This window comes from Callithrix jacchus, chromosome 1 (assembly GCF_049354715.1).
Source record: "Callithrix jacchus isolate 240 chromosome 1, calJac240_pri, whole genome shotgun sequence".
In the NCBI taxonomy this organism is placed as follows: domain Eukaryota; kingdom Metazoa; phylum Chordata; class Mammalia; order Primates; family Cebidae; genus Callithrix; species Callithrix jacchus.
The window spans coordinates 67,787,685-67,813,584 of record NC_133502.1 but is presented as its reverse complement, the minus strand read 5'-3'; the positions used below and the strand labels follow the sequence as shown (position 1 = coordinate 67,813,584).

Sequence of the window (25,900 nt, the reverse complement as noted above, 5' to 3'; positions counted from 1 at the left end):
GGCGGAAGGAGGTTGCAGTGAGCCAAGACCAAGATCGTACCACTGCAATCCAGCCTGGGCAACAGAGACTCCATCTCAAAAACAAACAAACAAACAAACAGAAAACACTTTGCAGATATGGGTAGAGAGGCGAAAAAGTAACTGAGGAGAATGAGAGGAGTGAAGAACTGGTTCACAGGGTCCGAACCCCACTGGTGTGCTTTACTTAGTCCGCTGTCTGCTTCACCTGGGATTTTCTTGTTTTTTTTTCTTTTTTGTAGAGATAAGGTGTCGCTATGTTTTGCCCAGGCTGGTCTTGAACACCTAGCCTCGAGCAATCCTACCAAGTCCTTCTATCTTGGGTTTAACACTGAAAGTCCTGGGCAACCCTTCAGGCAAACCAGAAAGGTGGAAGCATCCTGACAAGAAGCAAATCATGTTTTGAGTCATGAACAGAGCCCTCTTCATTTCCTCTCACTTCAAATTCTAGTGCCTCAGCCTCTTCAAGGACATTCCACTCTCCTATAACAAGCTGAGGAGAAGGCAAAAATGGAGTCTCAGGACTCCTGGGATTAAGCAGAAGTCCTCAGTTTATTAAACTCTTGCCACTTCAGAAGCAATGTCAGGCCTAGGAGGATAACTGAAGGGAAAAAGATTTAAACATAGTTCTCACAAGCAGAAACCAAAGGGAATATTCTGAACTGGAAACAGTGACCTTTATGGCATCATTCCCAAAAGGAACGCCAAAAGCAGAGCCTCAGGAAGGCAAATGTCCAGGATCCACAGGAACTCTGACTTACACGGAACATTCCACGCCAGGCCTGCTAATGGCAGCGCTGGAGCATCTGTTTTGATAATGTTCTTTGCAATCAACTCAATCCTGAGAATCTGAGTGAACAGACAAAAAAGAAGACTGGATTCTATGACTAGGAATATGTTTTGGATATTGCAGCATGTAGCAGAATGAAGTAGTACATTCTGAGCATCGAAAAATATATATTACATATTTTATATTACATGCGTATCACAGAATAGACACATTTGGAAAAATGCAGCTGAAATAAGCATAACAATAACAACAACGTCATGCACAAAACGAATTAGGCTGTAGAGTTTGCGTAGTAATGGGGATTTTTTTTTGTAATAAAATGATAAAGCTAAGGATTCTAATCTGTGTAATGCATAACATAGTAATTCTGAACAAAAAAGCATAATAGGACGTTGGAAATTTGAATGCTTGTTTCTCTCCATGTCATGCAGGAATAAAACTGAGTTGGTTTCTTTATATAGACTTCTATGACTAAGAATGCTTCTATGTGCCCTGGTACAAGTCTAAGTAGATTAACTTGGCTGGGAGTTGAAATTTAGGGGATGTGGTGCAGAGATATAACTTTACCACCAGGGGGTGTTCTTTCCTCTTCCGGAGTGTTAATAAGTTTATGTAACCACAAACTAACCCCAAACCAGCCCCACTAAAAATGGGCCAGGCCAGATCCCAGGAAACGGGATTAATTTACATCATTCACACAAATTCCCTCTTGCCCTTCCATTTTAGAGAGTTGTGTTTTCCTTCAGTTGAGAGATTCATGCTGGCAGCAAGCCAACCTATATGAACTGTCGAAAATAGATTACACGCTTCCTGCTGATCAAAACTCGAGAATGATGACTTAAGAAGTTAGTGCAGGTAGCTATTTCTGATGACCCCTGGGGATCAGGAGTTTCAAGTGGGTGAGACCTCAGCAGTTAGAAAGCAAACATCGAAGGGATCTGAGGGGTAGCAAAATATTCTGCTTGAATTTTGATCTAAACTGATTTACAACTGAAAAAGGTTGATGCCTCATTAGAGACTAGAAAAGCCTAGGAAAATTACCAGAGAGATTTTGACAGCTTCCAGAGTCAGCCAGGGAATCTGTCCTAGCCCATTAGTATAACCAAGTTTAGAAAGCAAGGCCTTGGAGAGGTGCCCCAGGGAGATGCCCAAGGGAGTCCGTCTGAATCCAGCCAAATGCTCACTCTTGAAAAAGGAAGACTTTGTCCCCTCTGTCAGCTTAGTGCCAGAAGCTCTGTCAGGGAGAAAGGCTGTGAAGCTGAGAAATATGGAATATTAGGTCACCTGCCCAACTGAAACATGTTCAACAAATTCGAACTTCGAGTCAATACGTTCTTTCCTTTTCTAAATGTCCCAAAATAATACTTGCTCACTGCTAAAACCAAACAAGACAGAGATTAAAGTAAGCATCAAAGGACTGTCCTCTCATGGCCAGACCACTTGCCTCAGCCCTACTTACCAGAAATACTCACAGTTGAGAATTTGCTTATATTTTTCAGAACTTCCTTTTTCCCAAAAGTGATCAGTCTATCTGGCTGGCTCTCCATCTATTCATCATATGCATCTATCAATCACCCTTTTGGTTTGGTTTGGTTTTTGCCAAAGAGAGAATGAGAGAGATCCTAAAATATATATTCTTTTGTGTGAGTTTTTCATTTAATTGAAATGAAACTTCATTTCAATTTAATGAACCTGACTTTTCCAAATCAGCTCCAATCTTTCTTACAGTGACAAAATATTCCATTGTATGAATGGTCCATAACTTTATTAAGCCAGTGCCCTACTGATGAAAATTTGTGCTATTTCCAGTTTCTTTTTCTATTACAATAATGCTATAATAAAATTCTTAATTAAAATATGTGGTTATTAATGAGTGTGTTGTGTTAAGGATCAGTCATTGTGCTAAGCCCTCTTCAGGATATTAGAATGAATAAAAGATATTTCCTTCCATCTTGGAGTTTACTCTTTTGTGTGGGAGAACTATTAAAAAAAATGACATGGTGGGGCATGGTGACTCATGCCTGTAATCTCAGCACTTTGGGAGCCTGAGGTGGGCAGATCACTTGAGGTCAGGAGTTTGACACTAACCCGGCCAACATCACAAAACCCTGTCTCTACTAAAAATACAAAAATTAGCTGGGAGTTGTGATGCATGCCTTTGGAGGCTACTTGGGAGGCTGAGGCAGGAGAATCGCTTAAACCCGGGAGGCGGAGGTTGCAGTGAGCCGAGATGGAGCCACTGCACTCTGGCCTGGGAGACAGAGTGAAACCTGTCTCAATAATAATAATAATAATAATAATACCGTAAGAAAATGGATTTACATACTTGTCATCCATTTAATACATTGGATTAAATATAACGTATCTGCCTGGGGAGTAGAAAGGAAGGTGCTACCGATTTTGACAGTTGGGATTAGGTAAGATTTCACTGAATTGACTTCATCTCTAGGAATTTGCTTGAGTCTGTTTGATATAGGGCAGTTGAGGTAGAAGCCTGTACTCTTTTTTTTGTTTTTCCAAGACAGAGTTTCGCTCTTGTTACCCAGGCTGGAGTGCAATGGCGCGATCTCGGCTCACTGCAACCTCCGCCTCCTGGGTTCAGGCAATTCTCCTGCCTCAACCTCCTGAGTAGCTGGGATTACAGGCATGCGCCACCATGCCCAGCTAATTTTTTGTATTTTTTAGTAGAGACGGGGTTTCACCATGTTGACCAGGATGGTCTCAATCTGTTGACCTCATGATCCACCCGCCTTGGCCTCCCAAAGTGCTGGGATTACAGGCTTGAGCCACTGCGCCCGGCCAGAAGCCTGTACTCTTAACAAAGCCATCCTGTTCACCATGAATGAGGCTAGGGACTCTACAATTTTTGCTATTTGCATTTTGTCTAATAAATATAATTTCATAAAAATCTGGGAATGCTTTGTCATTTTTTGTTTTTTTAAGATGGAGGTCTCACTATGTTGCCCAGGCTAGCCTCAAACTCCTGGGCTCAAGTGATCCCCAGTCTCAGCCTCCTATGAGATGACAGGCACGTGCCACCGTGCTCAGCTCTTACTTTGTCTTCCTTCTAAACCTGTTTTGCTGAGTTGAGTCTACGGCTTTGTCTGATCATCTTAAAACTCATTACAAATATTCAACATGGCACTGCTCCTTGCTCTGTCCCCAAATTTTCTGGGTAAATGTCTGATCTCCAAATCAAGCATGCCATAAATTATTGAATTAATATTGTTACATCTGCTGTGACTGTTCAGAGAGAGCCATTTTATCAGTACATGAAATCTAACAGTATGATTTTAAAAGAAAACATACGAAGCAACTCACCTGTGATAGCCAATCTCCGAGTCAGAACCTTCCCAGCAATCATGTAAACATACTGGAAGGAGAGTTTTCATTTTTAAGCAATCTTAATTAGCAGGTCTCTTTCTTATTAACATCTTCAAAGGGCTTTCAGCTCCTCTCTAGATGAAAGGTCCTGTGTGAGGACAAGTTATTAGTATGCTCACAAAATACACACACTAAATGCAGGAAAAGTGCAAATGGTTTAACTTCACAGCCTGCAATGCTCTGGAGATGCTTTGATCTGCCAGGATAGCCATCAATTATTCTATATCCTTTACTCTCTAAATGCATGCATCGAAGCATGTTCATGCACACCCTTGCAAATCCAGCTGTGTATTTCAAAATAGTTCTGAGTTAACCCTTGTTTCCTTTTTCCTTTGTTGAGAGCTGCTGATTCAGTTTATTGAGGAAAGGGTATATGTAACCTTGGGTTTAGAGTAGAAAATAATCTTTTTTGGCTCTATAAGGATGTCCATGGCTCAGGCACAGTGGCTCATGCCTGTGATATCAGCACTTTGGGAGGCCAAGGGCAGACCACCCGTGGTCAGGCATTTGAGACCAACCTGGCCATGGTGAAACTGTGACTCTACGAAAAAATACAAAAATTAGATGGGTGTGATGGCAAGTGCCTGTAGTTCCAGCTACTTGGGAGGCTGAGGCAGGAGAATCACTTGAACCCAGGAGATGGAGGTTGCAGTGAGCTGAGGTTGCACAACTGCACTCCAGCCTAGGCAACAGAGTGAGACTCGATCTCAAAAAAAAAACAGATGCCCATGACATAAAAATGAACATTAATAAAGATTCATTGGTAACCTGGGAAAATATACATAATATAATAAGTTAGAAAAGCATGATACAAAAATTTATAGAGTATTTTCACAACTGTAATATTAATAATTGCTAACATGAATTAAATACAATGCCAATCACTGACCTAAATGCTTTAACTGTGTAAATATATTGCAATATATTTTACCTGTGTGATATATTGCAATCTTCACAATGAGATTAATTACATCATCTCTCTTTTATATATAAAGAAACTGAAGCTCAGAAAGGTTAAGTAACTAGACCATGATCACACAGCCAGTGGTAGAGTTGATGGGGTTCTATCTGGTACTGACTGACAACAAAGCCTTGTGATGGTCCTGCTGCCTTTTAACAGTGAATATACCCATGCAGAGAGATTTGGGGTGATTTTTCCCCTACTTTCTTACACTTACACATTTTTTTTTCTAGAAAAAGCAAAACTAACATACTAACTACATGAAGTAATCAAATAAAATTAATAAAGAGGGCTAAGTAGCTCTTTTATTCATAGCGTGATAACTTGAGATAAACGTAGGTAACATTTAGTGAAGCTCAAAGTTGTCTGGGCCTCCACTTCCTTATCTTTAAAATGACAGGGTTACACCAGGCAATCTCAAAGGCACCTTTTAATTTTCATATTACTTTAGTTCATTGTTTCTGATTATGCTTCAGGGATGGCACTTTTCTTCAGCAATAAGTTGGTTCTAGTTCCCTAAATTTGCTCAAAGAGCTCTGGTAAGAACCAAAGGACTGATTGAGATTCATCTTTAACACCACAGAAGAATAAAACCTACTTTTGTTAATGATGAATTTTGAATAAGTATTTATGTAAAATCATTAATACTTATGACATTGTAATTATAAATAGATAATGAACATATAAATTTTTTATTGTATATGTTTAAGGTTTACATGATGTCTTAATGTACATATAGGTAGCAAAAAAGTTACCATAGTTAGCAAATTAACCTATCCGTCATCTCAATTATCCTTTTTTTGTGTGTGGCCAAGAGTACCTAAAATCTACTTTTTAAAGCAAAAATTATTAAATATATTCCTCATGTTGAACATTCCATCTTTAAATTTGTTGATCCTTCATATCTGCTATTTTGTATACTTTGTTCTGCACCTCCCCATGAAGCACATTTTTCTGATCTAATTCCAGAGTGAAAGACAAGTTGTGTTGGATATCAGTGCTAGGTCTTTTTCTTACTAGGGTTTAGTTTGAACATGTCTAGAATGCAAGAGTGGGAAAACCTTTGAAACTGCGTGGAGAGTAGGTGTTTCCAGCTGAGAGGAGCATTTGATCTTTACTTGGAAAATAAGTACCTGCACTACAAAGAAAGGTTGCTTGTCTCCACAGAAGGATGAGTTCCTCCACAGGAAGCGTGTGGCACCAACCATGAAAAAAGGACAGAACTATCTGCAGTGCTATAAATATTAAGATGTCTGGGAAACATGAAGAATTTTTATTTCTGGCTACATTTATTTATCATTTCTATTTTTGATAATAGTCTTTATTTGGAACTCTTTTTTCCCAGTGTTGTATTTTTCAACATAGGGAAATGTAATGATTCAGTACATAACAGGTGTCCAATAAATACTAGCTCAATAAAATAAGTATATTGACATTTAAGCTTTAATTATAAGTACAGCTCTTTTTAAGGTAAGTTTTGGCAACAGTACTCTTTCTTTGATTAGTATCTAGAATTCTATCTTCTGAAGACCCTAGCATCTTCACTCAACTTTTAAAAACTTTCCATATCGCATAGACCAAACATTCAAATATAAAAAATGAAATCATTTTTATACTAGACATGGAGGAATTTCTTTGTCATCTTAAAGCAGGGAAGGGCTTTTTACTATTTCTAAAAATCAAGAGCTTTTAAAGGAAAAGTGATAAAGTTATTAAGGTTAATATAATAATTATAATCTTTAGTAAGAGCAAAGAACAACAAAACATATGGACATAATAGGAATGATTAAAAGATTAATAACAAACAAATAAAAAAGTTTGCCACCTATATCAAGTTAAAATAAGTAATCTACCAATATAGGAAGAGTTCCTAGCAATCAGTAAGAAAACAATAGAAAAAGGGCAGAGAAAATGAATTTAGAGTTCACAGAAAAGTAAGCATGTAAGGCTCTTAAACCTAAAAACAGATGCTCAACTGAAGTCATAATTAGAGCAACACAGGATATAATTATACTAAGTTGTTTTGCCCCACCCATCAGATTAGCAAAACTCTACAAATTTCATACATACTCTGTAGTCAAGACCTTGGGAAGGGAAGACTGCATTATGAGTGGGAGGGTAAATTGGTACAAGCTCTGTGGAGGACAATTTAGCAATATCTATCAAAATCACAAGTCCACATAGCCAACCAGGACAATTTATCCTGAAACTAACAAAGCATAAGCTTCAGGGACCCTCATTTGCACAACCCCTTTCCAAGGTTTTGGAGGGAGCCCTAACGATTTTTCAATATATTATGTGTTTTTGTAATCTTTGCAAAGTAAGATATTGTAGTTCCAGTTGGTTCAGACCACTGCTCTCTTTCTACTTGGATATCTCCTCCGTCATCCTTTCCTTTGTGAAGTGTGGCAGTGGAGTCGTGTCAGGAACATTTGGAATCTAGCCAAAGGGAAATCGACCTGGAGATTCATTCAAGTTTGGATTTATTAGGATGAATTTACATGTTATGCAATCTCCACATGTATAGCCAGGTTATTGTTCGGCGTCCTGGTATAGGAATGGTTTCCAGAAATATTCCTGCCTCCCACTGTGCTAACCACCTGCCACTCTAACTAGAAGATGCAGAACCAGAGGTCATGTTGAAATATGAACATGTCTTATAATGCTTGATACCAGAATTATGTAGGTAATAGAAAAGAAACAAGGCTTGAAATAGTGCAGCCAGAAGCCAGTCTGTAGAAAATTATTTTAATACTAGCCATGTGAAATAACAAGCAGAATGGTCAAAATGGGTGTTGTAGCCTATCAGGAATGTACCTGATGATGCAGCAATTAAAAAATGCACCATATATTATAGTCTTCTTTTTAAAAAAATGGGAATCACATGAAATAGAATTTCTCAGAATTTCTGGGTTGTAGGAAACAAACCTACAGCAGCACGAGAAATAGCAAGCATGTCTGTGTGAAACCAAATGCTTAATGCATCATAGCTGTCAATAATTAAAAAAAGAATTTCAATCAACCGTGCTAAAGAAGAGACTATATTATCTTTCTGTTTTCTGTCTTTAAAATGATATTACAAAACTGTGGTCAAATAAAGAGGTAATCCAAGTGTGTACAGCCTACCAGATAGAGAAAAAAGCTTTATAAATGTGTGTCAGAGACTTGATTAATAAAAACATTATGTTAGTTTTCAAGGTTCTGTGATAGTTACGGTATTTGTTAGCTTTTTAAAATTAGTAATTTATTGTGATTTCCTTTTCTTGTTTACGTTAGTTATTTGGTTTTGTATCTACTTTAGATTTCATAATTTGTATTCCTTTTGTTAGTTTGTTTCCAATGAACTTATTTAATCAGAATTTCAGAGGGCCCTAGAAAGCTGCATTTTTAACAAGGACCTCAGATGATTCTAGGCGAATTAAAAGTATGATTTGGGAAGTAATTTTAACCTTCATTGTGTGTCAGTTTACATATACAGTAATATTAAGTTATAAATCATGTAATAGAAAAACACTTTTTATACAAAATGTTAATAGAGGCCTAAATGCAATATGGTCTTTAAAATGACATAAAATGAATTCATGTGTATATTGTTGTAATCATAAAGATACGTATGTTAACATGAAAGCTATGTAATGAAAAACATTAATGACAAATCCAAGTACAAATGAAAATATTCGGCTGGGAATGGTGGCCCAGGCCTGTAATCCCAGCACTTTGGGAAGCCAAGGCAGGCAGATCACCTGAGGTCAGGAGTTTGAGACCAGCCTGGCTAACATGGTGAACCCCCGTTTCTACTAAAAATACAAAATCAGCCGGTGTGGGGGCACCTGCCTGTAATCCCAGCTACTCAAGGGGCTGAGGCAGGAGAATTGCTTGAACCTGGGAAGTGGAGGTTGCAGTGAGCCAAGATCCTGTCATTGCACTCCAGTCTGGGCAACAAGAGCAAAACTTCAACTCAAAAAAAAAAATAATAATAATAAAATAAATAATAAATAATAATAAAATATATGCATATATATATATATATATATTTTTTTTTTTTTTTAAACAGAGTCTTGTTCTGTCACCCAGGCTGGAGTGCAATGGCACATTCTCAGCTCACCGCAATCTCTGTCACCCCTGCCTCATCCTCCCGAGTAACTGGGATTACAGGCATGCACCAACATGACCGGCTAATTTTGTATTTCTTGGTATAGACGGGGTTCTGCCATGTTGGTCAGGCTGGTCTCGAACTCCTGACCTCAGGTGATCTGCCCACCTTGGTCTCCCAAAGCACTGGGATTACACCATGAGGCACTGTGCCAGGCCAAATTTTAATGTACTGTTCTTCACTTTGTCCACACCAATAGAGTAGGGGATTTCAGAAACCTTTGTTGGTATCTTCTTGGAATGCTGCTTAGTTCCTCATTAGCTATCAGATTTAAATTCATACCTATTCATTTCTATATTATTCATATAATCAGCTCTCCATCAGAAAAATGGTGAAAATTATCTGAGTGAATTTAATGTAAAAGTTTAAGAAAAACTGGATAACATCAATGAAAATATTTAATTATGTGAGAAATTTAACACATCCCCACTTCAAAAGAAATAAAGGCAAACACTGGGATTTATTATCTTTAATTCTCCCACTCACAGAAAATAACAGGAAAACCGTAAAACTATCTAATTGATAATGAGCTATAGACATGAATAAGAAATTCTAAAAACATGAAAGTATTAAGCTTTGAAGTCATCATTAGCTTCCATTGTCTGCTCCACACAAATTCAACATACTTCAAGGTGATGTCAATTTTGCCTTCTATATATACTCTCCATTGTTCTCACTCTAGTCTAAGCCACCATTTTCTCTCTTTAAGACTTGCACAAAATGGGCCAAGAACCTGAATAAACATTTTTGAAAGAAGACACACACTCATGCTTGTCATCTCAAGACTTTGGGAGGCTGAGGCAGGAGTATAGCTTGAACCTAGGATTTCGAGGCTGCAGTGAAGTATGATTGCCTCTGCACTCCAGCCTGGGCAACAGAGCAAGACTTTGTCTCGAAAAGAAAGAAAGAGAGACGACATAGAAGACATATAAATAGCCAACAGGTACATGAAAAAGTGCCCAATGTGAATGATCGTCAGGGAAATGCAAACTGAAACAACAATGAGGTATCATCTCACACCTGTTACGATCGCGGCTACCAAAAAGACAAAGATGTAACAAGCATTGGCAAGGGTGTGGAGAAAAGTGAATCCTCATGCACTGATGGTGGAAATGTAAATTAATACAGACATTATGGAAAATTGCATAGAGGTTTTTCAAAAAATTAAAAATAAAAGTTGCATGTGATCCAGCAATCCCGCTTCTGGGGTATATATTCAAGGGAAATGAAGTCAGCATGTGGAAGAGATTGCACTTTCATGTTTATTGCTGCATGATTCACAGTAGCAAAGATGGGGAAACAATACAAGCATCCATCAACAGATGAATGTAAGAAAATATATGCATACACAATGGAATACTATTCAGCTGTAAAAAGAATGAAGTCCTGCCATTTGTGACAACATAGATAAACCTGAAAGACATTATATTAAGTGAAATAAGCCAGGCACAGAAAACAAATACCACATGATCTCATTTATATGTGGAATCTAAAAACATCAAACTCATAGCAGCAGAGAGTAGAATGGTGGTTACCAGGGCCTGAGAGAGGGGAGGAACTGGGGAAATATTAACCAAACTATACAGAATTTCAGTTACACCGGAGGAATAGGTTCAAGGGATTTATTGTTCAACATGGTAACTATATTTAAAGACAATACTGTATTCTTGGAAAATTGCTAAGAGAATAGATTTTCAGTGTTCTTGCCACAAAAAAACTGACAAGTGAGGCAATGTGTAATGCCATTTAGCCCGATTTAGCCTTTTCACAATGTATACATATTTCAAAATATTTTTCACACCATAAATATATACTACGTTTGTCAATTAAAAACACCCTTTAGCCAGGCGTGGTGGCTCACACCCATAATCCCAGCACTTTGGGAGGCTGAGGCAGGAGGATCACCTGAGGTCAGGAGTTCGAGACCAGCCTGACCAATATGGTGAAACTCTGTCTCTTTTAAAAAAATAAATAAAATAAAAAACAAAAACACCCTTTAAGTGGACTTCCTGTACTCCCTCTACATCTCTCTCATTGCATTCTCTGCATAGTGGGATCACTTTAAAAGACAAATCTAATTATATCTCAAATGCACACACCTTTAAGACCCTGCACTGACCTTCCAGTGCTTATAAGGTAAAGATTAAATTTCTTTACAGCTTCTTCTCCTTTCAGGGCTTTTAAATCACTGGTGTACCCTCCTCCACTGCCCTTTCCTTTGTCTTCACTCATGACTCCACCTCCTCTAACCTAACCACTCCTATTCACTCCTCAGATCTCATCTAAAAACCCACTTTGTCAGGGAGTCTTTCCAGACTAGTCCAGAACCCCCAGTCCACATTAGCAAAGCACTCTTACAGCTCCTTCATGGCACTTTGGATAGGGATCATTCCAATTCACCGTGGGAGAAGTAGGGTGGGATGGCCCCCTACACTCCACCAGGGCAGGGGCTGCTGTTCACTGCCGTATCCCAGCACCTAGCACTGCATCTGACACCTGGAAGACCCTTATTAAAACATTGATTGGGCAAGTGAATGAATGTTACTGATAATAAAATAAATGAACCTTAGAACAAACAGATACTAACTTGGCCTATAAAACTGGCAAAGAAATTAAAAAGAAAGCCAGTGTCCACTTGTCATTAGCAGGTGTGCAGCACCCTTCTACTTTTTTTGTGTCTTTTAATTGAGGTGAATTTTGCATAATATAAAGTTAATCATTGGAAAGTAGACAATTAAGTGATATTTAGGACATCTACAATAATGAGCAGCCATCAGCTGCCACATACATCTAGTTCCAAAACATTTTCATCACCCCGAAAGGAAACCTAGTATTCATTAAGTAGTTGCTCCCTGATATGGTTTGGATCTATGTTCCCGCCTAAATCTTATGTTCAATTGTGTAGGAGTTCAGTCAGGGTGATGGGAGAAATTTCAGAAAATGCAAACCTTCTTGGAAGGCCAGAAGGTTTTGCAAATGCATCAGGAGGGGTTTATGTCTAAAGGCAGCCTAACCTCCCTTACCCTGAGCTAATAGCTACAAGTGGATACAAAACAATTAGAGGAGTTTATCTAAACAGCTTGTTTATTCATGTAGTCCTAAGACCAATCTTTGATCTTCCAGTGAGCACATGACTGCTCTCTACTCTGGGGTCAGCAATGTTAATTACCCTCCAATAGTGTTTAATTGAGACCTTTGTCATTTAATCTGTATTAAATAACTTCGAAGGCTGCCAGCTTATTGAAGCCACTGCTGACTCTGGCAGAGGACCCCAGGCTGGACACAGGCAAAATATTTATGTCAGTGTACATTTTTCATCCACTTGGTCAGGGTCTGTGGGTCAGATCCGGCACAATTGTAATCTGTGCTGAAAGTGGGGCCTGGTGGAATGTGATTGGATCATGGTGGTGGTTTCTCAGGAATGGTTTAGCACCATCCACTTGGTGCTGTTCTCATCATAGTGAATGAGTTCTCACCAGGCTCTGGTTGTTAAAAGTGTGTAGCACCTCCCCGAGCTCTCTAGCTCTTACTCCTGCCATGTAAGACACCTGCTCCCCCTTTGCCTTCCACCATGTATAATAGCCCCCTGAGGCCTCCCCAGAAACAGATGCTGCCATGCTTCCTATACAGCTTACAGAACTGGAGCCAATTAAACCTCTTTTCTTTATAAATTACCTTGTCTCAGGAATTTCTTTTATTTATTTACTGAAACAGGGTCTCACCCTGTCACCCAGGCTGGAGTGCGGCAGTGCAATCATGGCTCACAGCAACCTCTGCCTCTGGCCTCAGGTGATTCTCCGACCTTAGTCTCCAGAGTAGCTGGGACTACAGGTGTACCCCACCATGCCCAGCTAACTTTTGTGTTTTTTTGTAGAGATGGGGTTTTGCCATGTAGCTTATGCTGGTCTCAAACTCCGGTACTCAAGTGATCTCCCTGCCTGGGCCTCCCAAAGTGCTGGGATTACAGGCTTGAGCCCAAGCCTGGCCTAGGAATTTCTTGGTAGCAATGTGAGAATGAACTAATACACTCCCCATCCTCCCTTATCCCCAGTCTTTGGCAACCACCAATCTGCTTTCTGACTCTGGATTGACCTATTCTTGGCATTTTATATAAGTGGAATCACACAGTATGTAGTCTTTTATGTCTGGCTTCTTTCACTTAGCATAATGTGTTCAAAGGGGTTCATCTAAATTGCAGCATGGATCAGAACCTCATTCCTTATTATGATGGAATAATATTTTACTGTACGTATATGCCACACTTTGTATATCCATGAATCTGTTGATGAACGTTTGGGTTGTTCTGCCTTTTGTCTATTGTAAACAGTGCTGCCATGATCTCTTACCTTTTTGATGGGCGTGTAAACTGGTACTGGACAAACTGATTACCAGGCTTGCTGGGCCCTCATCCAGGTATCTGTCAGGGTTGGTCCATAATGGCACATTGGCTGGGACTGATCCTCCAGTGCCTCCGCCACCAGTGGTTAAATATTTTGAATAATTATGAACAGACTCCCATAAAATGGACAAATTGGGGTACTTTTTTGCTCCCCTTAACCCCACAAAGGACTAAGACAGACGTAGGTACTTTACCAAGGACAGCCAAATATAGTCTGTGCAAGTGACCAATGAGGTAGCCAGAAGGAAAATTCAGCCTAAATAGGCATGACTGTTAGCTAAGCAGTCCAATTGCTTATGTGGAGAAAATGAACTAAAAATATGGAAGGGAATTGAGAGTTGGTAATGGGAGCAGAAGATGAAAAAGGCCAGCTGTGAATGGCTGATTTCTGGGGCAGAGCTTCTTGAGCTGTGACTGCTAATGGGGAACAAGGTAGTTAGTCCCCAGAGCTCCCCTGGATCCTGAACAACCTTCAGTTGCACCCTGTGTGGCTCAGCAAGTTCTTATTTGTTCTTTGTGGTTACTATGAGGCCTGGTTTCATGTCTTAGATTCCTGCCCTAAATATTTCTACAGCTGTCATTCCTACAAGCTTCCCAATGTCAGAGATGACCTGAGCGATTCTTTGCATCTAAAGGAACGTATGGAAAACACCTTTGAAAAGAAATTAAGCTACAGATAGCAAGAGCTTTATAATCATTAACAGTCTTTGATGCAGTAATTCCTCTCTGCAGCTCCAGTCTAAGACAATGATCCCAGAGTCAGAAAAGCCATATGCACAAGGAAGTTCATCTCAATTTTAGTTTAGTGCAAGAAATCAGAAATGTGTCCAAATGTTGGTAAATGATTTAACAAAGGAAAAAATAAAGTTGTCTAAATAAGATTAAAAACTTAATTTGTTGGCTGGGCATGGTGGCTCACGCCTGTAATCCCAGCCCTTTGGGAGTCCAGGGCAGGTGGATCACCTGAGGTCAGGAGTTTGAGACCAGCCTGACCAACATGGAGAAACTTCATCTCTACTAAAAATACAAAATTAGCCAGGCGTGTTGGCACATGCCTGTAATCCCAGCTACTCGGGAGGCTGAGGCAGGAGAAAGCCTTGAACCTGGGAGGCTGAGGCAGGAGAAAGCCTTGAACCTGGGAGGCAGAGGTTGCAGTGAGCCAAGATCGTGCCATTGCACTTCAGCCTGGGAAATAAGAGCAAAACTCCATCTCAAAAAAAAGAAAGAAAGAAAGAATTATGAGTATGAACAGTTCTATATTCACATTGACATACTGTTCTATAATGATTTTTATTTTTAAAAGGCAGGAAATATATATTTACATGAAAATATTAACAGAAAGACATGTAACAAAATATGAATAATGATTATCTTTGAGTGAGTTTTTTTCCCTATTATTTAAAGATTTTTATGAAAAGTTCATGTGTAGTTTTCATAACAAGAAAATGCTTTTTTAGGCCAGGTGTGGTGGCTCACGCCTGTAATCCCAGCACTTTGGGAGCCCAAGGTGGGTGGATCACCTGAGGTCAGGAGTTCAAGACCAGTCTGACCAACATGGAGAAACATCATCTCTCTAAAAATACAAAATTAGCCAGGCATGGTGGTGCATGCCCATAATCCCAGTTACTTGGGAGTCTGAGGCAGGAGGATTGCTTGAACCAGGGAGGTAGAGGTTGTTGTGAGCTGAGATCACACCACTGCACTCAGCCTGGGCAACAGAGTGAGATTCCATCTCAAAAAAAAAAAAATGCATTTTTAAAAAGCAGAATATAGCATGGCTTTTAGGCAGAAACAAATTATCCTAAGCTGATGCTTACTTCTTAGAAAAGAGGGAGGAACAAAAGCTTCAGTGCTAGTATAAAACTAAAAGAAAAAGATCACAGAGACATGGAGAATTCAATCCCCACAAAATTCCTGAAGGAACCAGATGATACTCCAGTTTTCCAGAAGGCCCAGAATGCCTTTTGTGGGAAGATCAAAGAAGGGTTTGCTGTAGCTGAGAACACTATGCTGAATCTAAGCCCATAGTGGCCACCCAGACATAGAACTTATTAGGAAAAGCTTATGCCATTCCAGATGACAGTTCCAAATGGACAGACTTGTAATTTGTCCAGGTGGATCAGAAACATATACCCACCATACATCATTGCAGTGAGGCTCCAAGAATGGCAGCAGGAGGAGGTAGAGCAGTTAATTAATTAAACACTTATTTATTGGCTGTTTACTGTATTTGGGCACTATTGTGAGCCATAAGGATAAAATTCCTGCCCGCTTGGTGCACATATGCTACAGTGTGGGGTTGCAAAGTAAGGAGAGGTGGAAACAATACATAAAAAGTAGCAGCAGGCTGGGCACAGTGGCTCATGACTGTAATCCTAGCACTTTGGGAGGCTGAGGGGAGCGGATCACCTGAGGTTGGGGGTTTGAGACCAGCCTGACCAAAGTAAAGAAACCCCGTCTCTACTGAAAATACAAAATTAGCCCACATAGTGGTGCATGCCGGTAATCCCAGATACTTGGGAGGCTGAGGCAGGAGAATAACTTGAACCCAAGAGGTGGAGGTTGTGGTGAGCCGAGATTATGCCATTTCACTCCAGCCTAGGCAACAAGAGTGACTTCATTTCAGAAAAAGAAAAGTACCAGCAAATATAGCATTCTAGACACATATGGAGGGAAAAAAAACAGTGTAAGGTGTTCAGGAGAGTCTGTTGGCAGGTTGTTAGAGTTTAAACAAGTTGGTAAGGTAAGGTGGTGCAAGGATATTTGAGTGAAGATGTGAAGAAGCTCAAGGATATTTGAGTGAAGATGAGAAATTGAGCTCAAGAAAAACATTCTAGACAGAAACATCCTAGACAGAGCAGCACATAAAAGGCCTGGGGCAGGATTGTATCTGAGCTGTTCGAGGAATGCAAGGAGGTCAGTGTGGCTGGGAGCAGAGTGAGCAGGGGAGGAGGGGTGGGAGAAGAAGGAGTGGAGGAGGGTAAAGTCATAAATATCCTTGAAGGCCATTGTAAGGAGAAGGAAGGAGATCAATGCACCCACAGATGCTGACTGATAAAGAGGCGTGTGGCAAAGATCACTCCAAGGTCCCTAGCCCAGGTCACTAGGAGTAGGTTATGTCATTTGCTAAAACAGCAAACAAAGGGGAAGGGCAGAGTTGTGCCAGGGAGGGCATGGGAAGAAAAGAAAGAAAGAAATCAAAAATTTGTTTGGAAGTCTTTTTGTTTTTTGGAAGAAGGGACCAGTGGGGCCCAGAAGTTGGAACTGGTACCTTGGGATAGAAACACAATTGATGAATTAACAACAGAGTGCTCAAATTATGAAAGTGAATGAGTAAATGACCAGTAGGACATGCTAATAAATGGTTGTTGTATCAACCCTGTGAAACTGTTCAAGAATGTATTTTATTAGGTTATTTTGCCAGAAAAGGAACAGAGATAAGTGACCTCAGATACTGAGGTTATTGTACAGCTGCACAGGAAGCTAGAATACATTGTCACATAGCAATCGGGACTCAGGACTCATGGAGCCTGAAAGGTCATGAAGGTGCAATGCAGTTATCGGGACCAGCCTACGTGTTCATGTACCCATCACAGGCATCCTTCTAGTCACGGAGTCACTTTGTCTCTGCTTCTCTTGCTCCTGACAGGGTATTTCTCTTTCTTCCTCAATCTCAATCTTAATCTCTGTCTGAAAGAAATTATCTAATTTATTTGGTTAGTGATCACCCATGACAGAGAACATCTGATCAGAACTTTTAAATATTTTTTAGGCTGGACGTGGTGGCTCACACCTATAATCCCAGCCCTTTGGGAGGCTGAGGTGGCTGGATCACCTGAGGTCAGGAGTTCAAGACCAGCCTGACCAACATAGTGAAACTCTGTCTCTACTGAAAAAACAAACAAACAAAAAAATGAGCCAGGCATGGTGGCGAATGCCTATAATCCCAGCTACTCAGGAAGCTGAGGCAGGAGAATCATGTGAACTCAGGAGATAGAGCTTGCAGTGAGCTGAGATCACACCATTGCACTCCAGCCTGGGCAACAAGAGTGAAACTCTGTCTCAAAATAAGTAAATAAATAAATTATATATATATACACACACACACATATACATATATATATTTTTTTTTTCTGAGGCAGGGTCTTGCTCCCTCACGGAGGCTGGAGTGCAATGGGGTGGTGATGACTCACTGCAGGCTTGACCTCCCAGACTCAAGCGATCCTCCCACTTCAGCCTCCCTAGTAGCTGGGACTACTGGCATGCACCACCACACTTGACTAATTTTTGGTAGAAACAGGGTCTCCCCATGTTGCTCAGGCTGGTCTCAAACTCCTGGACTCAAGTAATCCACCCGCCTTGGCCTCCCAATGTTGGGATTATAGGCATTAGCCACTGCACTTGGCCCTGATCAGACTCTTGAGCCTGGGTAGTTCTAGGCTAATCCATACATGCTGCTTTCGGATTAGCGCTGATTCCTGTTCCAGACAGTCGTGGCCAAGCAATACCTGGCATCAAACATGGGAAGCCATGATTAGCGAGTTCTCAGATGAGGTTGTTGTCACGGTGAGTGCTCTGAAGCATTTCAGGGATAGATAGCCTAGAAGTATATGGCCTTAAGAAAGCCAGAAGGAAGAGTCTTAGGAGACAATGTTCACAAGAGTCACGTGCTGCAGAGAGATTTAATAATTGATAACAGTAATAGCAGTAGCCACTATCATATTTTTTGGGCTTGTTATACACCGAATGCTATACTAAGTGCTTTACATAATTATCACCTTTAATTCTTACGATAGCCTTGTGATGTAAGTATTCTAAGGCTATTTTGAAGAAAGTGAGCTTGTTCACTACATCTGGTAAGCAGTAGAGGTGAAATTCAAGGAAAGGTCTGCCAATATACAGAGATCAATTTATGGGTTCATACTCCAACATTTATTGATTGTATATTTTGTACTGAGCCCCATCCTAAGGCATTCTCATGGAACTTACATTCAAGAGAGGAAGACGAGCCACAAACAGGTAAACAAGCAATATAACTTAAAATTAGCAACGAAGATCACATAAAATAAAACAGAACAGAATATGGATTAAGGACAAACAGAGGCACTGTTCTAGATGGGATAAGCAGAGAAAGCCTCCATGAGGAGGTGACATTTAGGTTAAGACTTAACTCATGAACAAGCCATACAAAGCTCTGGGGAAAAACATTCCAGGCAAAGGCACAGCAAGTCCAAGAGCCAGGCACAGCAAATACAAGCAGCCAACCTAGAGGGGACACCCTGCAATGACTCTGGATGTTTAAGGAAATAAAACAAGGCAGGAATGATGGGGAGAGAAGGAGATGAGCTTGGAAGAGCAGGCAAGAGGCAGATCAAGAAGGTCTCGATGAAATCTGGCTTCTCTTCTAACCCTAAAGGCAAATCGCTGAAGGGTTTTAAACAAAGAAGGGATATAACATGATTTAAGTTTTTTTAAAATCCAGGCTGGTACTGTGTGTAAGTTGGGATAACCTAGAGCCTAGTAAGGGATGCTGGTGGCAGGAATGGGGTAGCACTGGAGAGAGGGAAGAGTGGATGGAGAGCTGACATGACTTGCTAATCGATTTTCTGTGGAGGGTGAGGACATGAGAGGACACCAGAATCAGTCATTTTGATGAGGGTGATGTTACAAGTATGCACAAAAATGCCTGTATGTTTTAGAGATGCAAAATGAAGTATTTAAAAGCTAAAGTTCATGATGACTGTACTTTAAAATACTTCTGCACAAAAATATGTGAAACAACCCTAGTAGATGAAGAAATGAGTGTTTATTAGCGGGTTGTTAAAATTATTTAAATTGGGCCAGGCACAGTGGCTCATACCTTTAATGCCAGCACTTTGGGAGGCCAAGGCAGGCAGATCATGAGGTCATGAGTTCGAGACCAGCCTGACCAACATGGTGAAACCCTATCTCTACTAAAAATACAAAAATTTGCCAGGTGTGGTGGTGCATGCCTGTAATCTCAGCTACTCAGGAAACTGAGGCAGGAGAATTGCTTGAACTTGGGAAGCGACGGGTTGTAGTGAGCCAAGATTGTGCCACTGCATTCCAGCCTGGGCCACAGAGCAAGACTGCTTCTCAAAAAAACAAAAACAAAAACAAAAAAACCAGGCCAGGCATGGTGGCTCAAGCCTGTAATCCCAGTACTTTGGGAAGCCGAGGCAGGCAGATCACCTGAGGTTGGGAGTTTGAGACCAGCCTGATCAACAGGAAGAAACCCCATCTCTACTAAAAATACAAAAAATTAGCCAGGTGTGGTGGCTCATGCCTGTAATTCCAGCTACTTGGGAGGCAGAGGTAGAAGAATTGCTTGAACTCGGGGGGTGGAGGTTGTTGTGAGCCAAGATCACACCTCTGTGCTCCAGTCTGGGCAATAAGAGTGAAACTCCATCTCAAAAAAGAAAAAAAAACTATTTAAATTGTATGTTTGTAGGATGGTCAGTCAGGTACAGAGCCATAGTAGGAAATACAAGAGAGACTTGTGGAAGAATGAAGTTTATTATAATCAGAGGTCCTAGAGCCATGTGGGGGCACGGTATGTCACAGGGGTAGAGGGGCCATATGGGGGACCTAGAAACCCAGAAGTTGGTCTCAGTCATCATGCACGAGGAAGCAGAGTGAGGAGCGCATGAGTACATACCTTTATTAGAGTCAAGAGTGGGGCACAGGAAATGGTACCATTGGTTACTCTGTTGTTTTTGGTTTTGTTTTTGAGACAGAGTCTCGCTATATTGCCCTGGCTAGAGTACAGTGGCATGATCTTGGCTCACTGCAACCTCCGCCTCCTAGGTTCAAGCGATTCTCCCAAGTAGCTGGGATTACAGGTGCACACCACACCTGGCTGATTTTTGTATTTTTAGTAAAGACGCAGTTTGGTCATGTTGCCCAGGCTGGTCTTGAACTCCTGACCTCAAGTGATCCACTGGCCTTGGTCTCCCAAAGTGCTGGGATTACAGGTATGAGCCACTGTGCTCGGTCCCACTGGTTACTTTGAATATAATTGAGGCAAGAAGCGGGAAGGGGTATACAGGAAATTATACCTGTATACAGTGTATACAGAAACTCTGGCAGCCAGCCTGGGTCTATCACTTAGGCATACTTGGGCATTCATGAGGAAGACCCAACTAGGAAGGGTGTGGGAGCAGGAGGGGACATTTGGGTATCAAACAAAAAGGCTTACAATACAGTAGACCCTTCCCTCCATTTTTTAATACATTGAATTTTTGTAAGTTTTTAAAAAGTGACTTGAGGCTTTTAGTCTGAACTAACAGTGAGGCACTTTATAAAAATGGAAAAGCTTGGGAGGAGCAGGTCTGAGGGTGAGGAGCATCAAGAGGTTTGTCCAAGATTAGTTTGAGATGCCTATTATCCAAAAGATTTGTTACATGGGCATCCTGATAGTGAGTCTACAGCTCAGGGGTGAGATCCGGGATGATGTGGCAGAGACCACCAGATCCCTAGTGATAACCACTCTCCTCTTCTGCCTTAGTAACAAAACCCTGATATTTAGTTGGGGATACTACTATCTGAAATAAAGATTACATTTACCAGTCTCCCTTGCAGCTAAATATTACCATGTGGTTAAATTCTGGCCAATGAGATGTAAGTGAAGAACTTCCAAAGGCGCCTTTAAAGAGAATTGACCAGGCATGGTGGCTCATACCTATAATCCCAGCACTTTGGGAGGCCGATGCAGGAGGATCACCTGAAGTCAGGAGTTCGAGACCAGCCTGGTCATCATGGAGAAACCCCGTCTCTACTGAAAGTACAAAAATTAGCCAGGTTTGGTGGTGTGCACCTGTAATCCCAGCTACCCAGGCAGGAAAATTGCTGGAACCCGGGAGGCAGAGGCTGCAGTAAGCAGAGATCACATCACTGCACTCCAGCCTGGGTGACAGAGCAAGACTCCATCCAAAAAAAAAAAAAAAGAGAGAGAGAATTGACCTAGTTGGGAGGTCAACCTTTTTTTTACTTCTATTCTCCTATGTATAGTCTGGAATGTGGATGACATGGCTGGAGTTCCAACAGCCACCTTGAAATAATGAGGTGCCCTTGAGGAAGGAAGCCAAAGGCTAGAATAACAAAACAGATAAAGTTCCTTTAGTCTCTGATAACTATCAAGGCATACTTGTCCTAGTTTGCCTTCCTTCAAATTTCTCACATAGTCAGTAAAAATAAGTTCTTATTGAGGTTACTATTTGGGTTTTTTCTGATATGTGTAACCTAAACTAATACCAAGGGCTGTAACTGAAGATATAGATTTGGGAGTCAATATCACGTAGATGGGGCCAGGCATGGTGGCTCACACCTGTAATCCCAGCACTTATGGAGACTGAAGCAGGAGGATTTCTTGAGGCCAGGAGTTCAAGACCAGCCTAGGAAACATAGCAAGACCTGGTATCTACGAAAAAAATTTAAAACTTAACCCAGCATGGTGATGCACACCTGTAGTCCTAGCTACTTGGGAGACTGAGGTGGAAGGATTGCTTGAGCCCAGAAATTCAAGCCTGCAGTGAACCATAACTGCACCACTAAACTCCAGCCTGAGCAACAGAGCAAGGCCTTTTCTCTAAAACAACAACAACGACAATGACAAAAATATAGATGATGTTTAAACAATAGGATTGGATGGCCGACCACTAACAGCTCAGGATTGTAGCTCCCAGTGAAAGCCCAGAGAACGAGACGACGCCACACTTTTAGACAAATTTTCGTCACTCACCGATCAGCCGATTCCCAGTGGAAGAGCCCCACGGGTCGCCAGCGCGACTCTTGTGGCCGCCACAGCGGTTTTGCCGGCGTCTCGGCGCAGCAGCTCTTCATGCAGAGCCAACGGGACTGCTTCCCCTACTGACCGGAGTTTGGAGCTCCAGGAAGTCAGAGCCGCTTGTTGCGGACTCAAGAGGGAAGCCAGACCAGAGATTCCCGGGCAGAAGAGCACCATCAGTCTTACCGCTGCTATTTAGGCTGCCACAGTGGGTTGCTTGGATCCCAACACTGGGAATCAATAAGTCAGACGTCGACTCAGAAAACTAATTAGAAAGGCGGTTCATCTATAATGAAGGGAAAAAAACAGCCTAAGAAGGCCGAGTATACTCAAGGTCAGAACCCATCAGCAACAGAACAAGCCCTGATGGAAAAGGACTCATCAGCAACCGAACAAGCCCTGATGGAAAAGGACTCATCAGTAACGGAACAAGCCCTGATGGAAAAGGACTGTGTTCCATTATCTGAAGTAGGCTTTAAAAGGTGGATGATAAGAAACTTCTGGGAGTTAAAGGAACTCGTTCTAACCCAATGTAAAGAAACTAAGAACTTGGAAAAAAGGTTAGATGAAATGTTGAAAAGAATAGACAATATAGAGAGGAATATAAATGAACTTATGGAGTTGAAAAATACAACACGAGAACTTAGTGAAAAATGCACGAGCTTAAACAGCTGAATGGATCAAGCAGAAGAAAGGGTATCAGCGGTCGAAGATCAACTTAATGAAACAAAACAACAAGACAAGAATAGAGAAAAAAGGATAAAAAGGAATGAGCAAAGTCTCCAAGCAATATGGGACTATGTGAAAAGACCTAATATACGCTTGATTGGTGTACCTGAATGTGACGGAGAGAATGAATTCAAGCTGGAAAATACTCTCCAGGACATTATCCAGGAAAATTTTCCTAATTTAGCAAAGCAGGACACTATTCAACCCCAGGCAATACAGAGAACACCACAAAGATATTCCTCAAGAAGACCAACCCCAAGGCACATAATCGTTAGATTCACCAAGATCGAAACGAAGGAGAAAATATTAAGGGCAGCCAGAGAGAAAGATCAAGTTACCCATAAAGGTAAGCCTATTAGGCTTACAGCAGATCTCTCAACGGAAACCCTACAAGCTAGAAGAGAGTGGGGGCCAATATTCAATATACTTAATCAACAGAACTTTCAGCCCAGAATTTCATATCCTGCCAATTTAAGCTTTACATTTGAAGGAAAAATAAATTTTTTTAGGAACAAGCAAGTACTCAGAGATTTTATTACCACCAGGCCTGCTTTACAAGAACTTCTAAAAGAAGCACTATACACAGAAAGGAACAACCAGTATGACCCTTTCTAAAAATACACCAAAAAGTAAAGAGCATTAACATAAAGAAGAATTTTTATCAACAAAAGGACAAAATAGCCAGTTAATATCAAACGGCAGCAACCCTAAATTTAAATCGACCAAATCTCCCAATCAAAAGATACAGACAAAATCTAACGGTATATCCAAAGATATACATAGACTCAAAATAAAGGGTTGGAAAAAAAAACGTACCAACCAAATGGAGAGCAAAAATAAATAAATAAAAAGCAGGAGCTGCAATTTTCACATTTGACAAAATAGATTTCAAAGCTACAAGGATAAAAGGATTAATGTAATAATAAGAGATCTTAACACCCAGATACATAAGACCCAAAATGAGATTTAGATTCAACAAGACAGAAAATTGATAACGATATTCGGGACTGGAATTAAGATCCAGAACAAATAAACTCAATAGAGCTCTCCATTTTAAACACACAAAATATACATTATCCACAAAAATCTAACGATATATCTAAAGATATACAAAGACTCAAAACAAGGGGATGGAAAAAAACTCACCAACCAAATGGAGAGCAAAAATAAATAAATAAAAAGCAGGAGTTGCAATTCTCACACTTAATAAAATAGATTTCAAAGCTACAAGGATGCAAGGGTAAAAGGATTAATGCAACAATAAGAGATCTTAACACCCAGATACATAAGACACATAATGAGATTTAGATTCAACGAGACAACAAATTGATAACGGTATCCAGGACTTGAACTCAGAGCCAGAACAAATAAACACAATAGAGGTCTCCATTTTAAACACATAAAATATGCATTAACCACTTTAAACACTCAAAATATTGATCGGCCATTATTGAAACCCATTTTAGGATTGAACTAATATTCCTTTTTCCCTCTTTTTCTTTTTTTCCCCTTCTTCTTCTTAAAAAAAAAAAAAAAAAATAGGATTGATGAGATTACCAAGTAGAGATTGTAGAAAGGAGAAGACCTGGAATTAACCAACATTTAAAAGTCAGACACAGAGAGCACACTGGCTCATGCCTGTAATCCCAGCACTTTGGGAGGCTGAGGCAGGCAGATTACCTGAGATCAGGAGTTCGAGACCAGCCTGCCAACATGGTGAAACCCCATATCTTCTAAAAATACAAAAATTAGCCAGGCGTGGTGGCATGTACCTGTAATCCCAGCTACTCAGGAGGCTGAGGCAAGAGAATCGCTTGAACCAAGGAGGCAGAGGTTTGGTGAGCCGAGATTGAACCACAGCACTCCAGCCTGGGCAACAAAGTGAGATCCTGTCTCAAAAAAAAAAAAAAAAAAAAGTCAGACATAGATAGTAGGAACAGAAAAGAAGACCACAAAGGAAGAGTGAAACAAGTGGAAAACTAGGAGAGTGTGATGTCAACAGAGGCCAAGATTATTTATGGAAGGGGAGTAGAGTGAACCACATCAAATGCTACACACAAGTGAAGTAAGCTGAGGAATGAGAAATGACCATTAGATTTGGCAAAATGGAGGACATCTTGATAAGAACAATTTATCAGAGCGATGAAGACAAGCCCAGCTGGAGTACATTGAAGGGAACTAGAGGTAGGAAAGTAGAGAGGACAATTACGGATGACTCTTTTGAGATGTTTTACTATGGAAAAAAAGCAGAGAGGAGATACAGGGTTAAGGAAGTTTCCAGAGGAATGAGCAGCATTAAGGCATGCTTGCAAACGGTGGGAAATGATTCCATAGAGACTAACATCAAGGAAAAGGTGAATAAGTGCAGGCGTAAAGTCCTTGAGAAGGAAGACAAGATAGAATCCAGAGGACTCCAGTGAAGTTTTCCCCGACAGATTTTTTTAACCTATGGGAGAGCAGTTTTAGGAAAATGGAGGAGGCAAAATCCAAAATTGTGTGAGTTTAAGGAATGAAATATGGAACTAAGAATAACACAACTAAAATGACATGGGTGGTTCTCTCTGGGTAACACAGGATTTGGGATAATTTTTGTTCTGTGCTTCTTTATACATTTCTGTGACTTTCAAATTTTCTGGAAGGAATTCTTACCACTATCATAA

General features: G+C 40.6%; 1 long non-coding RNA gene across 1 annotated transcript in view; it reads right to left on the bottom strand.

The window, feature by feature from the left end:
* The window catches only part of LOC103791597 (uncharacterized), a 72,692-nt gene that overhangs the window by 30,043 nt on the left and 16,749 nt on the right, over positions 1-25,900 (bottom strand). The window contains exon 3 of the long non-coding RNA XR_008480224.2: positions 4,130-4,280. This is a non-coding gene — a long non-coding RNA (uncharacterized LOC103791597). The remainder of the gene's footprint in view (positions 1-4,129; positions 4,281-25,900) is intronic.